The sequence below is a fragment of the Colobus angolensis genome, unplaced genomic scaffold (assembly GCF_000951035.1).
Source record: "Colobus angolensis palliatus isolate OR3802 unplaced genomic scaffold, Cang.pa_1.0 Scaffold412, whole genome shotgun sequence".
In the NCBI taxonomy this organism is placed as follows: Eukaryota; Metazoa; Chordata; class Mammalia; order Primates; family Cercopithecidae; genus Colobus; species Colobus angolensis.
In genome coordinates, this window is record NW_012117511.1 from 1,878,903 (window position 1) to 1,893,639 (window position 14,737).

The following is a 14,737-nucleotide window of genomic DNA, read 5'->3' on the forward strand; positions in this document are numbered from 1 at the left end:
CCCACCACCACCCACAAAGATGATAAACAAAAATTGTTTTATTTATGGAAAAAAGTGATGACATGCTACTTATTTATGCTATCAGCCTAAGGCAGCTTTGAGTCTACTCATTCCAATGAAACAGGAGGCAGCAGGCACACAGCATAAAGCTTCCCTTCTGGGCAGAAATCAGACTCAGTTCCCTTCCTCCTCACACAATAAACATGGTCAATGCTCAGACTTTGTGGCCATTGGCATCTTACAAATTGTAAAGTCTTTTCCTGCATATTATCTCATTCTTAAGGCACAGTCATCCTAATTTTACAGAACATACTGAGACTTGGTAAGATTTAGAGACTTCCCCAAGATGACACAGATAGTCAGATGTAGGCCTAGAAGACAGATCTCCAGCTTTAACATCGAGACTAAATTCTTTCTACTGATTCACATAGCTTAATTTGTGAAACTTTACTCAGTTTTAGGTACATGAAATCAGGAAGATCAGCATCCATGTTGGCTTCCAAAGCTTTGCAAGTTGGTATTTATTTTATAAATTTAACCTTCGGAAGCTATTCAAATCCAATACTCCACTGCATAGCCAGTTAAATAAATGAAATCAGCATTCGATTCTGAATAAATGTGTACTGGTCGTCTCTCAGCCCCCCTCGGCTGTGCTACTGTTTCATATATGGTTAATTCTTATGCAGCTTTAGAGGACTTATCACTGAAGATGCACACTCAAGAGCTCCTGTTAACTGTGCTGCTACCAAGGACACAGGAGTAGGGTAGGTAGATGTGCAGGTACTACACACTGGAGCCCTGACATAGAAGAATGCAGAGGCAGCAGCTGCCTCCTGTAACTATAAGAACTTGCAGAAAAATCATCAGTGGTCAGAGACTGCACCCTAACTGCAGTAGGCTGTTAAGATTGCAGTGAGAAATGAAGCAAGGAGAGAGGGAGGGTAGAAAAAATAAGAGGAAGAAGGGGAACAGGGAAGGGCAATGGGGGAGCAGGAATGGAGAGAGAGGGTAGGAAGGAGGTTAGGGAGGGAGAAAGGAAAGGAGAGAAATCTATTCTCACACATACCAGGAGGCAGAGACAAAGAAGTGTGGACTGAGGGTGATGCATCCACAACCTCCAGAATAGAAGACAGATGAGGAAGTGGCAGTGAGCCCAGCAACTTGAGACAGTGAAAGAGACTTTAGTATTCTAGGGCCTTTTAAGAGGCAACCCTCCTATAATATGAATTTCCTCTGTCTGAGGAAGGCCAGACACATTCAAAAGGGCAGACAGATGAAAATAAATTTTCATCTCCATAAGAGGAACTACTTCTTCCAAAGTCTGGGCTCTAGTCACAAGCACACAATCAATGAGCATTTTAGGCTCAGTGTTAGGGGAAGAGCAAAGTGTAAGACATGGGCTCTTTCTTCAAGTTACCAATAATGTTAACAATGTGGTGCAGTAAAAAGTATATAATTTACATAGAGAAGAGCTGGTATTTGAACCTAGAGTTACCTGCATGAATTTTCAGGGTTTTGTTCGATTTGTTAGTCTATAATGGGGGCTAATAAAAGATACCAATAATCTTTACCTCACAGGATTTCTGTGAACACCAAATGTGATTTTTATATAAAAAAATTCATCAGTCAAAAATGTCTATAATTATGTTAATTATTTCAAATTTTCATGTAGATTTACAATCCTATATCATCCTAAGGTTTCTCCCACAGAGAAGAGTGGGAGCAACTTATTAGTTGCTTCTATAATTGTGTAACAGGTTGACTGTCTCCAGGTTTATCTATGTGGAGAAATACACTCCATTTACCTCGGCCACCACTACCATCATTATTCTTTATTCTCTCTCTCTCTTTCTCACACACATACAATCATACATACAGCCTCTGGGTTTACTTTCTTAGCCAGGTATTCAAGGTTTCCATCATCTGAATCCTGCTGCTCTCTAACTCAGAGTCCACTTCTCTCCTGATTGAGCCATCCCCCAGCCATTATTCCTCATATGCAGAGACACATGCCCCATCCATACTCATGCCAGGACCCTGCCTAGACACTCCTCCCTATGTGCTCTAGCCTGCCTGTCCTTCCTCTGAGGGCATTTCAAGTCTCTCCTCTACTACAGAACCTTTTTTCCACCCAGGGATTGATCAGGACGGCCTTCTTTTATCTTCATTAGCTTAATTAGCCTTACAACACATTTCACTCCTTTGGCACATAGACCCTCTATTGTCTGGTTCCCTTTTATGGATCTGTCTTATCTCCCAAATCAGACTACCAGACTACAGTCTCCTGTAGGTCAGAAAGAGACCAGTCAATATTTACCTGAATCCCTAGCACCTAACACCTGAACCCATACATCAAACTGTCAGCACTTCCTACCAAACGCCTTGTGATGTCATGTGGTTGCAAACAACAATAAGGGAACCAGAAGAATATTTATTTGCATCTACCTTACTTCACATATATTATCTTATTTAATATTTTCCACAAGTTTATACATTATATTCATCATTTCCACCTTCCAAGTGAGTAAACATAGACTCAGAAAAGTAAGCAATAGGCCCTAGGTGGCATACCTAGTAATACACATGTTGTTGATCATTAATTAGGCTGAGAAGCTGAGATTTGGATTTAGACATGACTGATTTCAAAGGATCCTGTTCTTTACTTCATTCCTGATGTTTGCCTAGACCTGGAGAAATCATTTCATGGCAATCAAATTGGTGGTCTGGAATAAGAAAGGCTAAACTTGCTGCCAACCTCCCTTGAAGGAGTGTTATTAAGATCAGAAAACTCGATCAGGTGCTCACGCCTGTAATCCCAGCAATTTAGGAGGCTGAGGCAGGTGCATCACCTGAGGTCAAGAGTTCGAGACCAGTCTGGCCAACATGGTGAAATCCCGTTTCTACTAAAGATACAAAAAATTAGCCGAGGGTGGTGGCAGGTGTCTGTAATCCCAGCTACTGGGGAGGCTGAGACAGGAGAATCACTTGAACCCAGGAGGTGGAGGTTGCGGTGAGCCGAGACCATGCCATTGCACTTTAGCCTGGGCAACAAGAATGAAGCTCTGTCTCAAAAAAACAAACAAAAAAAAAAAATTAAAAGAATCAGAGAACTCATGTTCTTAGAATAGAAAGGACTTGAGAAACCAATGTGATTTTGTAAATATAAGAGCTCGCTAAAATGTTTCTCTGAACTAGAGATGAGGTTTGTCTTCTTGCCCGCATTTTACAGATAAGAAAATGGGTATTAATTTAGATGTTGATATTTTAATCTCAACATAGGCAAGAGGACCCCAAACTTATAGTTTCTCTTCTTAAAAAAATATATTGACTCTCAATATGGGAAGATAACAATTTAAATGATCTCCTTTGTTGAGAACTACAGGGGACTACCACAGCCCAGAAGATATGAGAACTAAGGCCACTGTGCAATGCATTTTACAAGACACCCTTTGTGTTATTTCAGAACCAATGCTGTTGACATTATTTATAAAAAGATATAAAGGGCAAATCAGGGTTGCACTAAAAATAAAATCAAGCTTTCCATCCATAGTGGAAGGACAGCACTTTGGGAAATTCTAATCTTAGTTGCAAATGTCAAAGATTGCAAACTGGATCTTAGCTAAAAGTAAACTTCTGCCAGACTGCTCCCAATGGCACATTTTTGACAACCAGATTTAAGACAACGCTGAGAGGGAACCAGCATGTAAAGAATATATAAAGTGCATACACGTGCAAAGTTTTCACATACACTCTCTTTTCATAGCCCTAGGCCAACCAGTTGAAAATGAAAATAATCAAGTATAGTAATACCCAACACCATAAAGAGAAGGCAGTAGAACATATACATGAAGACTTATACAGACAACACACATACACTGTCATACAGACCGTCTCACATATACACCCAGGTAAACTGACACAGACAGACATACAGATTCAGAGACAGACATAGACATGGACTCAGACATACCTACAGACGTACGAATGCAGACAGGTGCACACTGACACAAAGAGATACTGACAGATACACAGACACAAAGAGATACTGACAAATACACAGACACATTATAGATGCATAGTTAGACACACAGCACTGCTATAGATATAAACAGACCTATGGAAAAACAGGCACACATAAATGTACATACACAGACAAGGAACAGACACAAAGAGACAGACTCACATATAGATTTATACCCACAATGAGAAAGACATGAACATTCACAGAGTTCACTCACATGAACACTCACAGAGTTACACACATAGTGCAGTCACATGCACACACAAACTCATGTACAGCCATATATAATGTGTGACCTTCTGTGACCTTCTTTTCAAGGCACATCAGGACACAAGAGCAGGGATAGGTTTGGGGGAAGGAGGGGAAGTCCGTCTGTCATTGCAGACAGAATATGGGATTCAAAACAAAAAACTTTGAAGTCTCTCAAGTTTAATATTACTTGTGTGAATGTAGGCAAATGATTTGAGCTCTCTGAACCTCATACTCACCTGCAGAAGAGGAATAATAAAAATTCCACTTCTTAGGATGTTTGCTAGAATTAACTTTAATTAATAAATGTGTGAAAATGCTTTGCAAACAATTTAAAACACTGACATTTTAGTGATTGTTATTATTACGTTCTTAAAACTGCCACAAGCAAAGAAAGCCTCTTAGGAAAAGAAAAAGTTAAAGTATTATTCACCTCATCTATTACTAAGAACACTTAATGAAATCTATTTTTAAAAATTGATCTTTAGGAAACTAAACATTTATACAAAATGAAGTTATAGAAAATTGTGTTACTGGCATCAACTTAAATCAATTAATATTATATTGAAAGCCTACTATGTGCCAGGCATGTCTAGGAAGTGTAATGTTCTATTTAACCTACACTCTGTTTAGTGAAGCTGTCACATACAATATATTCCATACTTGGTATCACCATAAGCAAGGATGATAGTATAGAACAACATAAGCAGCACTAAGACTGAATTTAGCACTTTGAGACCATATGATGCCTTAGAGTCACCACTATACGCATCTTAGGACCGTGAACATTAGAGCAGAATCTGCAAAGCACACAGGACTGAGTGCCAGAGAGACAGGGGACTGGTCCCAGTCTCAATAACACCCTGTGGCTGGATTTGGGCAATCACTTCACTTCTCTGTTTCTTCATCTATAAAATGAGGGGCTGTACTAAATGATCTCTAAGGGCTCTTTTAGCTCTGATTCAACTCTTCTTATAGTGTGATGAAGAAGTGCTGACTAATGGTCTTTCTGTTGAGAGAGTGCTGAATATATGAATTTTTACTATACTACTATAAAAACAAAGAAGTTCATATTTCATATCTCTAAAGGGAAAAGATCTGTCATCCTGGACTAGAGGTAATGTGGGCAAGTTATGATTCTGTAAGAATAGAAATAGATTAAGAGATTTTTGGACAGAGCACACATTAGATCCCTAATTTCCAAGGGCAAAGATCTCTGAGGAAAATCTTCAGGATATACTGAAGCCAACATCCATGAAATGGAATGCCAAAGTCTGCAGAAGGTTCAGATAGCTTTTAAGCAGAGCACACTCCTAGCTCAGAAAAATCCAGGTGGACCCAGTTTCCTAAAGGCATGCACACAGTAAAACAACATAGTATGTTTTCAAGTCATCATTTATGCTTCTCTGAGGAATCTAAAAATCAGAATTTAGACAGATTCTTTGTTAGACTTAGGAGGCAGTTTGTATTGTCTTGAGGAGCTTTGTGAAAACTTAGGAAAACAGTTTAGAATCTACTCAGCCTTTCTAAAGTTGCATTTTAAACTGAACCCAACTTTAAATGTTCAAGTTTTAGCAGACTTTTAAAAATATAATTTGTCACTTAAATAGTCTCAATTTTATATTTAAAATTTTTCCCACAATCAAATGACTTCAAACTTACTATTTGTTTTGATGATAATCATAACTATATATATTTTCTTTAATGTGCTCTTTTAAAAATAACTAAAAAATTCCTGACAACATGTGCTTTGATTTTGTTCTGCAACTCAGATATTTAAAAACTGTTTAGTACAACAAGTGGATTCTAAAGGCCACCTAGATGGATCTGATTTAATTTGGAGGTTGGGAATTCTTCAGAAATTAATTTCTTTATGTGGGGTGACATAGCATTAAGTCACCTGACACTATACTTGTGATACATCCTTCCTCTGCATACTGGTTGTCTTTCCACTGGAAAAGTCCTGTTTCCACAACAACAGGACAGCTTCTAAGCCAAGGAAGAGCAGGAGTGCAGAAGAGACCAAGGCCAATTTAAAGAAATTTCAAATGGAGTTCCACCTACAGAACTGGTCTTGGGAATCCTACAAGAGAAGAAAATGGATTTTTAAATGCATAATCCTAGGTACCTGGCTTATGGTTTCATAGTTTTTTGATACAACCTGTAATAACCAAGGGAACTAAGTGTTATTAATCACAGATAAGGACACCAAGGCTCAAGGAAGTCACAGACCTGTGAGCTGTGGAAGCAGAATCTGAAGCCCCGGTCACTCTGACTCCAAAACACATGCTCTCTTCACTCTTGCACACCTCTCTAAAGGTCTCGCCCATTCTTTATTTAAACTGCCACCATCACATTCTTCTTAAAATGTAGTTTAGATTAAATGTGCCCCATCCAGAAACACCCACAATGGTTTGCAATTATCTAAAAGGATAAAACTTAAGCTAGCCATGACAACCATCTCTTTCAGCCTGCTTTTCTACCAATTATGTGTCAAGTTCTGAATGACATCACTTATGTTGATTATAGCTGGCCTTTCATATCCATAGGCTCCATATCTGAGAGGTCAACCAATTTTGGAAGGAAAATATTTAAAAAAATTTAAATTAAAAATAATAATACAATACAAATAATAGAAATAAAAAGAGTACAACAACTATTGATATAGCATTTATGTTGTGTTAGGTATTATAAGTAATCTAGAGACGATTTAAAGAATATGGGAGGATGTGCCTAGGTTATATGCAAATACTATGCCATTTTATATAAGAGTCTTGAGCATCCAGGAATTTCGGGATCTGCAGGGTGGGGAGGTGGGGTCCTGAACCAATTCTCCAAGAGTATTGAGGGATGATTGTACTTTATTGGATCATCACAACAAACCCTTACACATAGAAACTATGCAAATTAATAGCATTTCTCAGATGGAGACATTAGGGCTGTCTAACTCCAAAGCCTTTGCTCTTATCAACAACCTTAATTAAATGGATGGGAAAGTAGGAAGGAAAGAAGAAAAGAAGGGAAGGTGGAAAGGTGGGAGAGACAGGAAAAGAAGAAGACTGGGAAAGAGGGAGGAAGGGAGTAAGCATTTATTAAATGCCCAATTTGTATATATGATATTTTATTAGAAGGTTGAATATTGAATTATTTAATTCTCAAATCCTGATATTTTTATAGATTAGGAAACTTAGGTTCTGAGATATTAGCATAATAGTGATAAAGCCAGTACTGAACCCTGGTTATCTTTCCACTTCACATGTCTAATACTATGCTTTATATATAGTAAGTACTTAGTACAAATGGAATGAAATTTAAAAAACAGTGTGTCCATGGAATAAAGTGCTGCAAAAAAGTATGCAATGTCAGTCACATTACCTAAACTAATGCAAATATCTGTAGGTAAAAATGCATCTAAAAGATAAACAAAAGGTCTGTTAAGAAATAGCCCTGCAAAATTACTGAGTTCTCAAACTGAATAGGAATGTTATAGGTACATTCTTAGGTATGTCTCAAGCTTTTGTGAGGACCCAGAGGAGAACACCTATGTTTCTTCTGAGAAGCTGTTTATGTTGTAGCGTACTGTGGCTGTTGTAATACATTTCCTTTTTGCCTGGTTACCAGGAAGCTCACAATCAAGTCTGTGGTCCTCCTTTGGCAATTAGGTAAATATGTATGACAAGAATTTGTGTGCACTTCACTTATCTCAGCTTTACCCTACTTACTTTATTTTCCTATCCTTAATTTTTCTTTCCCACAATCTCCTCTCTATTTGGTTTCTATGTTGTTTTACTGCACACATCACTGCAAACCAGCCAAAATTCTTTTTACATCAAGGCAATGTATAAACACAAACAGTACAACTGCACCGTTTTGCTCCTTAATTCAAATAGAATAAAGCCATTGGTCAATTCTAAACATTTACTGTGTTTGATCAGCGAAAACTGTTATTAAGGTTAAGGTGAATACAGTTAAAACACATAATGTAGATATATGTATTACATGATCTAGAATAGCATATATTCAAAGAATCACCTTGGCAATCTCAAAGACCATTTTAGAGGGTCAACTAGATCCAAACTATTTCCATAATAACTCTAAGATATTGTTTGCCTTTTTCATTCTTATTCTCTCTTGAATGTATGATAGAGATTTCTAGAAACTACATGACAATGAGACGATTTGGATGTAAAACCAGATACCAGAATCAAGCAGTCTTCCAATAAATCAGACATTAAAGAGATTCATGAAAATGTAAAGCAAAGCCATTCTTCTATTTTTTTTACTTTGAAAATATAGTTAATACTCAAAAATGTTATTTATATTGCTATCTAATTGATTTGTTATTGTTATCTTAAAAAATATTTTTTAATGTTTTAGTTTTAATATTTAATAAGACAAATATTGGTTGCTAAGTCCCACATAAATCAAAACTCTTTAGGGTCTTTAATAATTTTTAAGAGTATAAAAGGTCCCTGAGACCAAAAAAGTTGAGAACAGCTGGTCTGGAAGGATTAAGAGATTACATCTAGAAGAGATTAGATCTAGAAGGATTAAGGATTAGAAACTACCTGCTATAATGGGAGGTTAGGTCTATGAAATCCTCATAATTAGTAAGTTTGCTCCATACATAACAAAACCAACAACTCTTTCACAGAATGTATGCAATATTATTAACTGTATATATCAAATTTTAGCCCTTTCATTGAGAGATACATTAACTAGATGTGGCCTTTTGACTAAAACATGTATAAGTAAAACTCAAGGCTTTATATTTATTCCTACACCCACGCCTATCCCTAGGAAGTATTCTGAACTTGTACACTTATATATAAATTCTCACCATTTTTTTCTGTTTAAAGTACAGAGAAGAAAGGAGGCAAACAAGTTTGTTGTTGTTTTTTATGAGTTTGGCCTTAAGCTAGTAGCTAGGCAACCAATCAAGTAGCCCTGACAACAGAAAAAAAAAGAACTTAATGATTACATTCAGCCAGGAGCTTACATACAGAACTTCATAGTTGCCCAATGTTATTAGTTCAAATGTAAAATTCAACATTAATAAACCTTACCTTGCTTTTCTGTAATTTTATAGCACTTTTGATCTGTGTATGGTCTTTTAAAAAACACTATCGCAAGTATAAATATGGCTATTCATTTCAAAGAAATACGTATGAAGCACATATATCTAGATAGACTTCTTTAGCTCATAATTTTAGCATTCACTTCATTAAATTGATGTTTGAAACTCAGATGTGTGTCTTGTTTTAGATTTTAAGTAAAATTGCGCTATCAATCTCACAGAGATGTACGGAACAAATGAGATGATGGAAAGGAAATGCTGGAGTAAAGTGATCCAGAGCTGGTCTTAGTTTCTTCATCTGTGAAACAAGGACAGTAATACCGACATCCCTGAATTTGGAAAGGTTCAAGAGCGAATACATATGTAATAATATATTTGGAGCATAGAAAGCAGTATAAAAATATTCCTTGTCATGACATAAAGAAAGAGTAGTACACAAATGTTTTTTAAACAGTGACTACTGCTCTGCTTTGCAAATGAGGAGAATTACAATTAGAATTTCTTCCCTTACTGCAAAAATCTCTAATGTGCCCCACATTCTTCATAGTACAAGTTGTTGTCTTGAGAATATGTTGACATAGAAAAGCAACACAAACATGTTAGTCAACTGCTCACAAAAATGACAATCCTGATTAATTAGGACTACGTGCGCCTTTGAAAACAACCAAACCTCACTAGTCTGTGAGCTATAGAAGGAGCTCATTCATTCCCAACACACTTTGCTAAATAATTTTCTCACAAGCCCCTTTCATTTACTGCTGTACAGCTATATTGATCCTCTGACTAAATTTATCCTGTCATGCAACAATGAATACCTGAATCAATTGTATGAATAACAAGGAGCTATGGTAATTGACAATGCGAAGCAGAAGATGTCCAGTATGTTTTTCTTTTCCAATAAAAGGGGGCAGTATTACATCAGTGTAATACTGATGTGCTATTCTGATATTTGTGAAACATATGGGTGAAATGCAAGAATCTATACTTTCAAAAAATGAACAATGGCTTTTTAAATAAATGGGAACAAGTTTACAATGTGCTCCAATGATTGGATTTTTTTTTTCCTATTTAATTCACTGAAAAATATTATTTGGGGTGAGAAATGTAAATAGCTATCAAGAATCAGGTCAAGCTTTTCCAAAAGATTAAAGATATTTCTGCTTTTGTGGAAATACATTAAAGAATACATTAAATAAGTAGGAACAAAAGCTCCCTAGCACACTAACATAATCAGATTTGAGTATTATTATCATGTTGGCTTTAGCCAGATCCTAGCAGGTAGCCAGTTTATACAAGTCACTCCAAAAATGAAAAAGAAATATGCATATCCTGACTTAGTAAGAAGTTGCCTGTTAGCATCTTACTATCCTTTTTTTCTCTTTTAAGAAATTTTGAATCCAAGGACCAATGGGTTGACTCATTCACCAGTGGAGAGTATCAAAGAAAATAAAATTTAAAAACTAAACAACAGATTTGACAAGCTGCCTGCCATCTGAAAGTGAGAAAGAATCTGATATTAATTGGGCATCTTCTGTGCAAACTATATGCTGTACATATGTTTCTTCAAAACATCCCTTCGAGAAAAGGATAATTATCTCCATTTTATAGAAATGATCATTGAGACTCAGAAAGGTTAAGTGAATTACTTAAATAACACAGTTAGAAAATAGCACAGGGAGAACTGAGACCCAGGATTTACAAACTCTAAAATCCATGCTCTTTGTAATCTACATGTAGTCTGTCTTTCTATGACTGCTCCTGGTCTAGTCACCTCTTTTGTTTCTTTGTCTATACCAGCATCTTTCAACCTTCTGTTTCCTGACTGGTAACTTTCCAGCGCCAGCAGCAACGGACACCATGGCAGGAAAGAATGCCCTACCCAGACAGAAGGTGACAAGTACAGAGAAGGCAGGGAGCTAAACGCTCTTCTGCTTTGCTGTTTTTGTTTATTTATTCCCTGCTTTATTTCATCAAAGCTTTGAGATTGCCAGCGTAAAATGTAAGATATCATAGGAAATTAATAAATGAATCTGGTACTGTTCTGTAAGTGGAAATATAATTAACTAGGAATTAGGAAAGCTGAGATTTAATTTCTGTCCTGCCACAAATACACTATGACTGTCGGTAAGTCCTTTTATTTCTCTAGGTTTCAGCTTTTCCATTTGCATATTGAAGTGATTTCACTTGATCAAATGTAATGCTCCCTCCAATTCTTTTACTCTACAGTTTTAATTCTACCCATATACTTCAGAGGCAAGTAAAGTGTGATAATAGTGTCCACTGTAGCTCACTTTGACACCTGATGAGGTCAAGTGTTTTTCTCAAGTGATTCCCAGATGAGGAAGTGAATAGCAGCTTGGGACACATGTGTACAGGTGTATAATCTGACTTTTCATGAGCAGTTGTGATCAGTAGGTAATCAGTCTACGGGCTTACATAATACCTATGCAGGAAAGCATTCCAACCAATGCTTTCACTGAGTCAGCATTCAAACATCGAAAAAGTCAGAGAGTTACAGAACATATTTTAACACATACCCCTTCATTAAAAAGGCCCACCCTGCCTTGCCTGTCTTCTTGCCAGATGCCCTAGCTTAGCTCTGAGGAGACTTGGAAGCAGCCTAATTAAAATTCTGCTATGTATTGTCATGACTAAAATACTCTCTATCTTAGAGATGTCAAAACAACAAAATTTGGTAAGCAATTAGGCTATAGTGTGATCTAATTGCACTGGTACTCAGACAGAGGTGAGGATGGCTGGTGTTCTTGGTGTGGAAAGCTACAACCCAGGGTGGTAACTTAGACATCTGCTGGCAGGACACTGACAATTCATGCACAGAAGTTATGTTGAAATGATGGAGCAGAACAGCTCCTAAGGTGCCGTTACAGTCTATTGTCCCTACAATGTATATTTTTAACAGAGCCTAAATACCCCGTGACACAGCCAACCAGAACAACTCCATTGGTGCCGTTCTGGCCAATCAAATCAACAATGTTTCATTTTAAAGTGCCAAAATAGGGATTTACCCAATACAGTGAGACCTATCATGAGCAAACGTGTAGCCATATAGACACATATATGATTCTATATGTACTATAAAGACATAAGCATCCTTATGCCTGTAAGTAAGTGTTGGCCCACATTTATGATATACACAAAGACTGTCTTGTATACATCTAACATTACTAAATGTTACAAGCTATAGTGGACAGTGTTGTGCAGCCCTGATCCCCTTTCGGTACTGGAAGATTTATTCCCTCAGCTGCTGGAAATGCTGTTAGTAGCTAGCTCTTAGCTGTTGGCCCTCTTCAGCACTGCCTTAGCTGGAGAGAGTCACCTCACTCAAGGTCATGTCCTCTTCCCATAGCATCAATTATCCAATGACTGGTTGATGCAGGTGTATATAAGCTCACACTCTCACCCTGACTTAGGACAATTCTGAATGGCCATAGCAGCCTGGAAGCTTCCTATGAGGTTGCTAGAGGCCCTAGTTGAGACTGCACCAGAATACAACCTCTCCCTCTGCACAGTCCTGGGTTTAAAAAAAAATTAAAACTTGTTTATTTTTTGGAAATGGGATCTCACTATGCTGTACAGGCTTTTGTCTTCTCCCTTCCCTTAGCAATCCTAAAAGCACTCCCTAATAAACCTGCATGCTGATCTTCATCTCAAGACCTATTTCCCAGGAAACCCAAATCTGTGCCACATTCTTCTGCAAGGAGTGTCCAAATGAGAGAAAGAAGAGGTACGCTTAATAAATTATAAGGTTTTATGTCAACAGCACCACAAAAAATTACCTACAACTGTATTGTGGGCTACAAATAATAAATTCATAAATCTAATGGAAAGATCTTATATTTAAGGAAATGGATGGTTCTAACATGAATAATTTTGAAAAGAGTTAAACTGAATTTGTCACAATTCATTTTCCAGTTTAATTGCACATTATCTATTAATATTTACCCTCTTTGGCTCAGAAGAAAATCTGATGCTCAGAAGAAAAAGTAGTGCCCCATGGAACCCCATAAAATTAAGACTGACATTTTGATTATAAGAAAGCCAAAGCTACCATCACAGGAATCTGTTAGTGCTGTCCTTCATTTATTCTTCTAACTTGAACTAATCTAGCAAGCAATCATAGATACTGATTGTAGATACTAAACAAAGCAAGAATCAAAAATATATGTGTAAAACAGTGACATTACGCAGGAGGGAGATCATGTTCAGGAGAGCTCATGAACACAACATCCCTAATAATGAACTTTTCCAGTGCTCCAAATTCAACCCCAGTAAGGTTGTCTACTGAGAAAACAGCTCCCTTCAACTTGGAAACCAGGGCTTTCTGGTTCTGCAGAAACAATTTTGCAGCTTACCTTCTGGGACTCAGTTATATTCAGTGTGATATGTTTTAGGTCAAGTTCAAATTTATCTATCTATCTATCTATCTATCAATCTATGTATCTATCTTGACCTCATCTCTCATCCCTCTCCCATGTGTTCCAAAGAAAAATAATGTTTTATCCTTTTAAACTTCAGACTTTTCCCTCCCAAATGAATTTAAAAAGTCAATGAGAAATACTTAAAATTAATCTGTAGAACTTGAAGTTAATAGTGTCTGAGTTTGAACTTCAACAGATAATACAAATTCAATAATATAGGGTACTATGGAGAGAACTTTTGTGTCCCCTCAAAATCCATTATCTTGAATCCCCAATCTCCAATGTGATGGTCACTGGAGGTGGGTCTTTGGGAGGTAATTAAGTTTAGATGAAGTTATGAGGGTAGAGCCCCCATGATCAGATTAGTACCCTTCCATCAGATAATCAGAAATTTTCACTCAATCTACTAATAGCCTCACAACCAGTCTCCCTGTTTCCATTCTTAACCTCCTATATAGTCCAATCTTCCACAGTAGGCAGAATGATCCTTTTATACGTAAATCAGATCAAGTCAATGTCCTGGACAAAATCAGTCTAGGGATTCCCATCACACTCAGAATAAAATGAAAAGCCTTTCCAGGGTCTACCAGGTCTAATAAGCTCTGCCCAGCCTATCACTTTTACTTTATGATCCCCTGCTGTGCTGTCTCTTGTGCCATTCTTGCCACACTGGGCCTCCTTGGTGCTGATCTGATCCTCCAAGGGCCTCCACGTTCATCATTCCCAGTGCCTGGAATGCCCCTGCTCCTGCCTTTCATATGGCCTGGACTGTTGCTTCATTCAGATGTCAATGTCACTTCCTCAGAGAGTCTTTACCACTCCATGTAACATACCAATCCTATAACACCCTATTCCTTTAACTTGCTTCTTCTATTTTTTCTCATGGCATTTATTGACTTCCTGCCATTATATTTTCTATTTAATTGTTTATTTCTTCACTGTCTGTGCTCT

General features: G+C 37.2%; 1 protein-coding gene across 5 annotated transcripts in view; it reads right to left on the minus strand.

The window, feature by feature from the left end:
* SOX6 (SRY (sex determining region Y)-box 6) overlaps window positions 1-14,737 on the minus strand; it is a 535,498-nt gene that overhangs the window by 63,289 nt on the left and 457,472 nt on the right. The window lies entirely within an intron of this gene.